Source organism: Artemia sp. Qi Xiang Cuo, chromosome 7 (genome assembly GCF_049724085.1).
Source record: "Artemia sp. Qi Xiang Cuo chromosome 7, ASM4972408v1, whole genome shotgun sequence".
Lineage (NCBI taxonomy): Eukaryota > Metazoa > Arthropoda > Branchiopoda > Anostraca > Artemiidae > Artemia > Artemia sp. Qi Xiang Cuo.
Window position 1 is genome coordinate 42,490,370 of NC_142800.1, and position 10,391 is coordinate 42,500,760.

The following is a 10,391-nucleotide window of genomic DNA, read 5'->3' on the forward strand; positions in this document are numbered from 1 at the left end:
TAAATTTAAATATGGGCCATTTAATTGGCCCATATTTATTAATCAAAATGTTAATATTATTTGATTTATTAAAGTTATAAAAGTAAAACATTTATATTTTAACAAACCCTATATGAATTTACAATGCAATCTCTAGGTCCAGATCTGCAACTATTTGAAAATAATGTGACCGATGCAATGCTTGCAAAAACTCATGGTGTCATTGTATTAGATTCGTCGGGTACTCAAGATATGAGTATTCTCTGAACGGGCACAGCTTGTTTAGAGTGTACCTTTGCCGATCCGTTGACGGAGAGTATAAAATTAAGGTTAAACTCCCTAAATCCATTGTAATGTTAATTTTCCTATGCTATGAAAAGAGATCTAGCTCTCTGACCCGGCATGTCAGCAAAACAAATTTTTCCACAAGGGATCTTTGAAGAAGGATCTAAAATTTGGCCGTTTTGTTTTTTCTGATTTAATTCCCAGGAAATAGAAAAAAAATCTAAAATGAAACTTGGTAGCTTTTTTTTAAAAATGTCTGGAGCGTAAAAAAAGGACAATTTGAAAAAATTGAAAGAACCATAAATTAAAAAAAAATCTTTTAAAATTAATTGGCCCATTTTAATTGGCCCAACTAATAAATATAAGTTTTTCTTTGAAAAACTTATTTTGTGGAAAAGGTTTTTTTGATTAATTTCTGTTCGTTTTATATTGACATAGTCTTTTCAGAGAAAAAGTAAATAATTCTTTAAATCTTTTTGTGTTTTTTTAAGACTTTATGGTTTGGCTTGCTATTTGTATTCTGGAGAAAAACTGTCAGCAATTTTTAATAACATGCACCCTTTTAAAAATCTGGACACAAATAGTAGTGTTTTTTTTAGTTTCATACCTCTTCTAGTGGATCTGAAATAGAAAACCTGATACTATTTGCAAAAAAAAAAGAATTTTAAATTATGTGTAAATTATGTTCTGGCTTTGAGAGGGCATAGAGATTTTGAGCCCTACTCATGTTAATTAATGCTTGTTTTGAGTTTGACTCGGTTATTTATTGTAATTTATCTTCGTTTTGGGTTTCATTTATTTATCAATGCTGATTTGTGGTAGTTTCACACTTAGTAGATTATTTGATTTTATTTTTCTCATTTTTGGTTTAATTGAGTTCTTTACTTTTCTTTGAAAAACTTATTTTGTGGAAAAGGTTTTTTTGATTAATTTCTGTTCGTTTTATATTGACATAGTCTTTTCAGAGAAAAAGTAAATAATTCTTTAAATCTTTTTGTGTTTTTTTAAGACTTTATGGTTTGGCTTGCTATTTGTATTCTGGAGAAAAACTGTCAGCAATTTTTAATAACATGCACCCTTTTAAAAATCTGGACACAAATAGTAGTGTTTTTTTAGTTTCATACCTCTTCTAGTGGATCTGAAATAGAAAACCTGATACTATTTGCAAAAAAACATCTGTTTACTTTCTTTGATAGCTTGGATACACTTACGCTATTTTCATTTGGTTAAATTTTAAGAGCAGAACTAGCCCCGAAAGTTTGAACATAATACCCTCAGCCGTTCTTGGGATGCTGCTGAGATGCCTTATTGGGAGTTAGCATTAACACAGTGCATTTTGATTCAATCTTAATGCAACATTTATTTTTTAGACATAATGGGCAAATGGGAGGATTCGCGTAGGAGGGGGACTAGTTGCCCACCAATCACTTTTGATTATTAAAAAGGGCATTATCCCTTTCTATTTTCAATTGAATGAGCCCTTTTCGAAGTTCCTAAGACAATCCTTCGAGACGAAGTGCCCTTGTCTAAACAAAAAAAAAAGAGTTTCGAATCAGAGTTCATTGTGTGAAGACCTCTTTTTGGATTTGGACCAAAGGATTATAATTTGTATAGGCTGATTATTTTGCTGAGCGATAATTCCATTGGGAACTGTCGATACTTTGGATTTTCATATTAATATTTTTATGATTAGTGACCTATATTGGAGACTAATATTCTTAAAATAATATCATTTACCCTAGGGGCAGGTTTTGAAATGTCTGAAAAGCTAGTTTTGAATGCTATCTTGAACTTTATGAAAAGAGCAATAAAGGCAGGAAATCAGAGTTTTGAAATTGCTAAAAAGACAACTGAATTTTTCAGAAAAGACGATATTAGTGATACAAAAACAATCCTATGGGAAGCAGCTAAAATCAGCACAAGAGTGTCTATTAAAGTAAACCCGCATGACAACATGATTGAAATGATTCGAGTCTTTGAGGACTACAATACAAAAAATATTAATCTTCCGACGTTGGCGAAGTGTCCGCCGTTCTTACTAGACAAATGACCCAGAACTACAACAAGTTAGATGCCTTTATGAATCGTGAGGATTCAGATATGCCCTCCCTGGCCCCTACTATAGATGATCCTGAAAAGCCATCGTATGCTGTTATAGTGAAAAATCCTCCTCGTGACCTAGACAAGCCTGGTCTTGTGATAAATTTGTGGAGCTAAAGCTGAATAAAGTAAACTGGCGTGTTGTCACTGCCTCAAAAGCAGATGCAGAAGCTGTGCTACAGGCTCTCTCGAGCGGTAGCCCGCAAGTCAAGGCCAAGATTAAAAGTAATGCCTACTTCGGGATCATTAGAGGTATCCCGGCTGATTTTCTAGAAGATGATATACGAACCCTACTTCCTAAATGCATTATTGCCAAACAAATGGGTCACAGCTCCTTTGGAGCTCCATTCCTCCTTCGTATTCATTAGTTGGCAAAAATTAATCCAATACCTATGTTGGCCCCAGTTCTTCAACTTCGATCCTCGATCATGTTGTTTTTTCCTTTCCCATCAAACAAGCCACTGTCTTTCGTGAAGGCTACTAATCTGACCACTTACCTATTTGCGTGATAATTGAGTGCAATGTCGAAAGCAAAACCCCGCAAGAGGAAAAGTGGTTTTATGTTCAAGAATGGAGTCACGTTGATCGTCAGTTATTCATGTCCGAGTGTGACAAGTTACCCAACAAAATTAAAGTTCCTTTTTACCTACTTAGTTCAGAATGCAGGTCTTATACTAGTTAGTACGAGATCAAAATACAGCTTACGAGTTATCTTGCAGAAATCAACCACGCACTTCGATGCGCAGAAAAGTGTACAGTCCCATCTAGACGTGTTCGCAAAAAGACGGAAGTCACCAACTGGTCTAAAAATCAAAGTCTTGTTGCAACTTGTAATTCAGCTAATTTGTGGCTCCGAATCTAGAACGAATCCGATAAACCACGCTCCGGTATAATAACCGATTTGCGTCTGAAGACAAAAAAAAAGTTCACAAGAGCCCTTAAAGACCAAAAAATAATGTGGATTCAAAAAAATGTTGATAAGATAGCTAGTGATCTTTCACTTTTGTGGAAAAGTTTTAAACGCAGTGACCGGACTTCTGTCGGTAGTATTCCAGAAAAAAGCTGTATTGATTATTATAAAAGTGAGTTTTTGTCGCTTGACCTTAATTCAGACAGTAAATATGAAAAACAGTTTGACCGTTTGCTTGCTAATTTAATTCGTTCTGCTTTTATAGTGACGCCGTCTGATATTGAGTTTACTCTAAAAAAAAATTAAGAAAACATCTTCTGCCGGTGTTGATTTAATATCTGCTAAACACTTTGAACATTGTATTAGTCTTTTGTTGCATCACCTTTTGTTACTTTTTCAAATGTCTATTTCTTCTTGTATTGTGCCTCAACAGTTTAGTATTTGCCAGATTACGCCTATACCGAAAAAAGGAAACAGATTTTGATGATTGTCGATCGTATCGGCCTATAACCGTTTCTATCACTACGTTTAAAATATTTGAGTCTATTATTCTTAGAGATATTTCCCAAAAGTGTTCTGTGCCTGAGCATCAGTTCATTTTTCAGAAAGAACTTAGTCGTGAGCATGCTCTTTTTTCCCTTTTTAAGGTTCATGTAGATTTGGAAAGTTCCGGCGATGTTATTGTTCTATGTGTACTGGACATAGCCAGAGCATTTGATTCGTGTATTTTGCCGAGATTTTAGTAGAAGCTATTAAGAGAGGGGTTGACTTCTCAGTTATAAAGTGTCTTAGATACATGTATAAACATCTTCGTGCCGAAATAAAGTGCGGTTCAGAGCTTTTTAATGTGCCATAGGGCGTTAGACAAGGAGGTCTCACTTCCCCCGCGCTTTTTAATAATTCAGTCATTCCAGCCCAAAGTTCTATTGAGTTCACCTGTATTTGCGGGGGTTTAGACGTATCGTTACTTACGTATGCTGATGATATCCTGAATCTGAGACGCACTTTCTCCGGTTGTGAGAGCACTTTCTTGAAGTTAAAACTAGAATATCAGCAAGTTAGTTTAAGTTTTAATGTGGATGAAACTGTGGCTGTCGGTTTCCAGCTCAAAGGATACTCTGATAAATCCCTCCAACTTACTGAAACTTGTATCCCCCTCTCTAAAAGCCTTATTTACCTGGGAATGCCCATTGGAAATTCAATTAAGGAAACTATTAAGCTTGCCATCCGAAATCTTGAAAAAAAAAACAAGGATAGCTTATGCATCACTTGTCTCTAACGTTACACACCTTACCCGTTTCCATCTTTCTAAACTTTATAATTGTCTAACTGTGCCTTATCTTCTTGCACTGTCTCCTATTTGGCAACTTTTTCCTACTTCAAAAAAAAAGCTGCTCACCGGATTTATTTTAAATTTGCTAAATTCCTTTTACATATGCCTGGACTAGTAACTTTTTTTTGTGCCAAAAATTTAAGCTCACTTTCACTTTTCACTCTCACAATTTAAGCTGACTTACTAGTTCAGCAAGTAAGTCTGTTGACACGCTGTAGCCCATTTCTTTAGTTTACTTTATTCTTTATGAATTAATAAGCGTGCATTATTATGAATGCAAATTTAATCCACACCAGAGACCTTCACTGTCTGAAAACTGAATTCTAACTGGTAACTGACCTGAGACTCAACTAAAATAGTCTATTTTCACAGCGTTTTGTCCGTAAATGTTTTGGCAAGTGAACTTTAAATTGCTCATTTTTGGGGTTGGGACACTTTGTTCTTGGCTTTCTTAATGGCTAAGCATAGCAGGCTATAGCTTGGGTGGTCTTCCCATTTGGAAAAAGGGAACACAAGGCAATGTTCAATTGACAAGATATGTCTCTAGTCAATTCGTGGGGCCCTTCAAAACAGGGGCAACGGGGTTGATTACTATAGTTTTGAGCCAAATGTTCGGAAGATCGGCACCTATAGCATCTTTTGAAATTTGTTTCAACTTCGGCACATTGAGGTGAATGTACTCAAAATAGAGACCATGCTAGATAGCCATGCCACCTGATGATTCATCTTAAAATACAAGTCGAATTGACTTTGAAGAGCCATATCTTTTAGCTTCTGTGATATGGGGGTTACCATGGGCACCCATAAGCTGAATTCCGGGGGGGGGGGGGACCTGGTCTAATTGGCACTTTTAATGCTATATAATAGAAATCTCAGAACAAAAATATAAAACTAAGGCAGCATCATTCAGCCAAGGGGGAGGGGGTGGGCAGCCCCCTTCCCCCTTATGGATGCCCATAGGGGTTGCCAGCTATTATCTTTTCTGGGGTAGTATCTTAGGGGACGAATTCTGAAACAGCCGTGAACTTTTCTTTCTGGTATTACGCTTTAATGTCGGACATCTAAGATAACGAATCGCTTAGGGCTGGGGAAGAAAAGTCCGTTTTAACAGACTTAGTTTGTTGAATATTCGTATGCTCAGGGGTTATAAACTCCTCGACAAACCGTTTCTGATTTTCACATGACTTAGTCTCTTCCGGGACTTGACTACTAATGAACACCCGGTTGAGTAATTTTTCAGGTGCTGGTAGTGGGGGTCATTTGGAAGGTTGGGGAAGAGCAGCTTTGCATTGATCAATCACTGTTTCCAGTTTTTGGTGCTCCCATTTACACGGACTGCCCTGGATATTGTAACATCCTGTAGGATAGGGGGGGGGGTAGAAATTTTCCATAGAGAGAACCTAACTTTAAACTCAATGTTGCTGGGTAGAGACTTTCTTTCTTTCGACAAACTTTTGCTGTATGTATCCACAATATTATTCAGCTCATCATGGGCTTCACAAACAAGTTCAATAGTATAGAACTTGACGCCAGTCCTGATTACTGAATCTTTCGTAATATCCTGATGACTCAAGCAGTTTTCAACAAAGCTCTTTTTCAGCAAAAATATATACCAATAATTTGCTATTGTCACCAAATCATGCAAGCATATCCAAAATTTCAGTCCCTAGTCAGGCAGGTAAATAAGATATATAAGAGGACAAATAAGCATGATAATGATGTAGTTTTTATAATTCTAAGATAAAACAAGCAATTGATAATATAAAGAGGGATTTTGTAATTGTACCCATTGATAAAGCGAATAATAATTTTGCAATAATTTGTCAGAAGCTTTATTGTGATGTTTTAAAAAAGGAACTTAGTACAACAAATACATATAAACAGGTTCAAGATGTTAATGATACTCTATTGATTGGAATAGAGGATATACTTTTAAAAAAATTTAATATTAAGGTTAATGATAATGATAAAATTTTTCCTTTTTTATATTGGACGGCAAAATTTCATAAAAATCCCCCGAAACCATGCTTTATTACGGGTGCAGCAAGATGCCCTACCAGAGTTGCCGCGACTGACTTTTCATGTATTTTAGGAGAAATAAAAAATAAATTTTAGGCGTATTGCTCAGGAATTAAATCATTTGCTAAGTTTTATCCATACTGGAGCGTTAATAATTCACTGCAAGTAACAGACTCTCTTGCTTGGGTTTCAGCCAAAAGAGTGGACTCGTTTGATTTCACTACATTATATACAAATTTACCAATTAATTTAGTATTTATAAGTTTAAAAAAGATTATTAAGAAAGCTTTTCTTTTGTCTAATTTGGCTTTTATAAAAATTGATACGTATAATAAGAAGGCAAGATGGACTAATTACTTTAACAGTACCACTAGTTCAAGATGTTATAGCCTAGATATGATTTTTGATCTACTAGAATTTGTTCTATTTAATACTTATATAAAATTTAATGATAGTCTATATAATCAAAGTAATGGAATTCCTATGGGGGGGTAATGCCAGTCCAGTTATAGCGGATCTATTTTTAAATTATTTAGAATATGATTATATGATGGATAAAAAGAATTCAAGTAACATAAAGTATCTGCTCTCAAATAATAAAAGATATTTAGATGACCTTCTGGTGATAAATTGTCCAAATTTTTTAGAGATTTCAAGTAAAATATATCCACCAGAGTTAAAGCTGGAATCTAGTAATGGAAATGGCATATATGACAATTTTCTAGATATAGAGATTAATGTGTCACCTAGTAATACAATAATTTTTAAAATATATAATAAAACAGACGATTTTAATTTTGAAATAGTCAATTTTCAATTTCCAAAAAGTAATATTCATTCGAATATAACATATTCATCGTATTTTTCCCAACTATTTAGATATGCAAGAATTTGAACTAATTACATCGATTTTAGAAATAGATGAATGTTACTTAGCAAGAAGCTAATCGTAACAGGTTCTCCGCCAATTAACTTCATTGGCAATTTGAAAAGCTTTGTTTTAAGTATAATCAGCTTTTACAAAAGTATAATAAAAGTTATAAAAATATTTTGAGTGATATTTTACGGTAACTTGTTGAAGTAATCTGGTTTATCTTCCCAGTAGTTTAGCGTTGGTTGCGACACATGTGGTAAAGATTAAGGTGTGATATTCGCAATTTAATTCTTAGAAATTGATTGAGAGTGAAATTGTTCTGGAGTGAGGGTTGGTTCTATTTATTTATTTGTATGTAAATCGACTGAAGGTTTGGCTATCAGTGTTATTTGAAGTCTGATTAAGGATGCTTGAAATAATGTTTCGGGTGGCTTTATTTTTATTTTGTGAAATTTGTTTATGTTTATTCAATAGGTGTCACTAAATTGGGGTATGCCAGATTATGGTATGGCCCGCTCATATTGCCTGGGTAATGAAATTTAAGCACCGAAACCAATTTAGGCAATGAGTTTTCATCTGATGAGCCCCTATATATGGTGATCACCTTAGGAATATAATGTTTTTGTAGATTTAAGGTGCTATAGCTTGGTTTCGGAACATTGACGTATACTTATTGATGCTGATTTTGCTTTATTTGTGGACTTGATTTTTGGATTGTCGGATTGGATATACTGTTTTGTCCTGGGGAACTGGATGGATGAGTAGGGTCTAGACCTTGTTCAAGTGCTCATTTATTTCAGTTACTAAAGTAGGAAGACAGTTTTTTTTCGCCAAGTAATTACCGTAATACATTATACTAAATTAAATATGAAAGCAAAATATATCTTATGATTGTGCCTAATTCATTCCAATATGGCATATAAATCATCTCTAGTATTGAAAAATGACCGTTAAATTATCTGAAATAACAAAAGATCATCTAAAAATGGGCTGACCATGTCAAGTAAATATTTTAGAAAGTAAAGATTATTTAAAATTGTATTAGTCTGCTAATTTCCTTTTTTAAGAAGAAGAAAAAATTGTTTCAATATTGAAACATGGACAGTTAATTTTGAGGTTTAAAAAAATGCTATACAAATTGTAGTTTTATATAAAAATAATATAATTTCAAAGGTAAAACTATAATTTAAAACATCATTTTTTTCGGGAGAGGGGCGGGGTGTCAATTTCGGAGGGGAAATGTAAAAATTCAGAATGATAAAAAGAAGATTCGCCTCAAGGGCTAGCTTCTAAAAGACTTTATTGATGCAAGTTGAAGGTTACAAATTTCTCTTCACTTTCCTTTGAAAATCAGAGCTCAAATTAATGTAGAGATTTGGTTCAATATTTCCATTCCGTCATCTCCTGAAACTTACAACTTGATAACTATTAGCGATGATGGAATATTGAAAATCTGTATATTCTTTCTTGGTTCCTCGTCCATGGATTTCCAAAATCGTAAGTCCCATTTTTACATTATAACTAAATAAACAAAAATTCCCCCTGCAATTGAGGGAGAGTTATTAAGATTAATTTTTTGGGTAGTGTTAAACCACCTCAAGAGCGAGTTTAAAAAAAAAATCTAAAGTCAAAACACGACTTGAGCTTGCATGTGCTGAAGTCAACCCACTCTTTCAACATCAACACTGTGAATTTCGTTATAACATAAGTACTCTTCAGATGAATATATCGATTTTTTTTTGTTACACAGAATAATTACGATGTAAATTTTCGCAGTAGAGCTTTGAAATTTTCTGAAAATCTTTGATCTTGATTAATACATACTATAAGAGTCTTAAATGGCCTTGGGAAACCCTGAGAATGAGTGGCATAGGGCTGCCATCCTCTTTCATATACTGTATAACTACTGACAGTGAAAGTTTTGTTTGATTTAGATGTGGAGCTGTTTCCACCAATGGAGGCCAAGAGGCCAGTAAGAGCAATCTCTCCTGACGCCTCGTGCCATCTCTTGCACTAAAGCCCCATTCTTCGTTACTGTCAAACGCAAATTCAAGAGGACGAGGATATTCGTCCTTTAATTGTACTACAAGGGTCTTATATTACTTATAACCATTAATTTTCTGTCTTTTAATTGGTCTGTTGTTTAGTATATGCATCCCCCTCAGACGTCAATCTGGGCCTAACCGTCTCTTTACTGGATATTAGCAAGATAGTTGACTGCTTATTTCACAGATATACCTATTCAAACCCAAGTCTTTTAGTCATGGTCATATATCCCTATTAATCGAATGAAGCAAACACTGGAACCATTCTAGGCGATTGGCTGGTCTTCAGCAGGTTAACGCCTGTGCCAGATGCCAGATGCCAGAATTAACAGATATGAGAATGATAAGAAGAGAATGTTCATAAAGTTTGAAATTCTGAAACTTTTACTGTTGTTTTGTGTTTATTTAAATACTTTTCCCGAATTTCCTATTCTCTTACATTAATTCACTTTTTTTCGTATGTCTTCGTGATAGTTAATTACAAAACTGAGTCACCTCTTTATTTGACTTGGTTAAGTAATCCTAAATTCTCCCTGGTTGCTTGAAAAGGTATGACTCACCCTTTCTGCAGAGGCTCCATGACTTAAATATTTGAATTTCTTTTATGCCTTCCTCCAATCATCATTTCTTTGAATTTAAGTTATTTATTATTTAAGTTCCATTCTCGGAGGGAGTAGCTTATGTATGGGTAAATGTTAGTTTAGTTCAGGCCAAGTCACTCTATTACGAGAGTTCGTTTTTATCACAACTTAAGGCAATTCATTGTAATTCTGTTTATGCTCTAGAAGGGTTCGGTGTTATTTATCCTTGGCCTAGGATGGGGAAAAGTATTTAGATTTCAGCAAG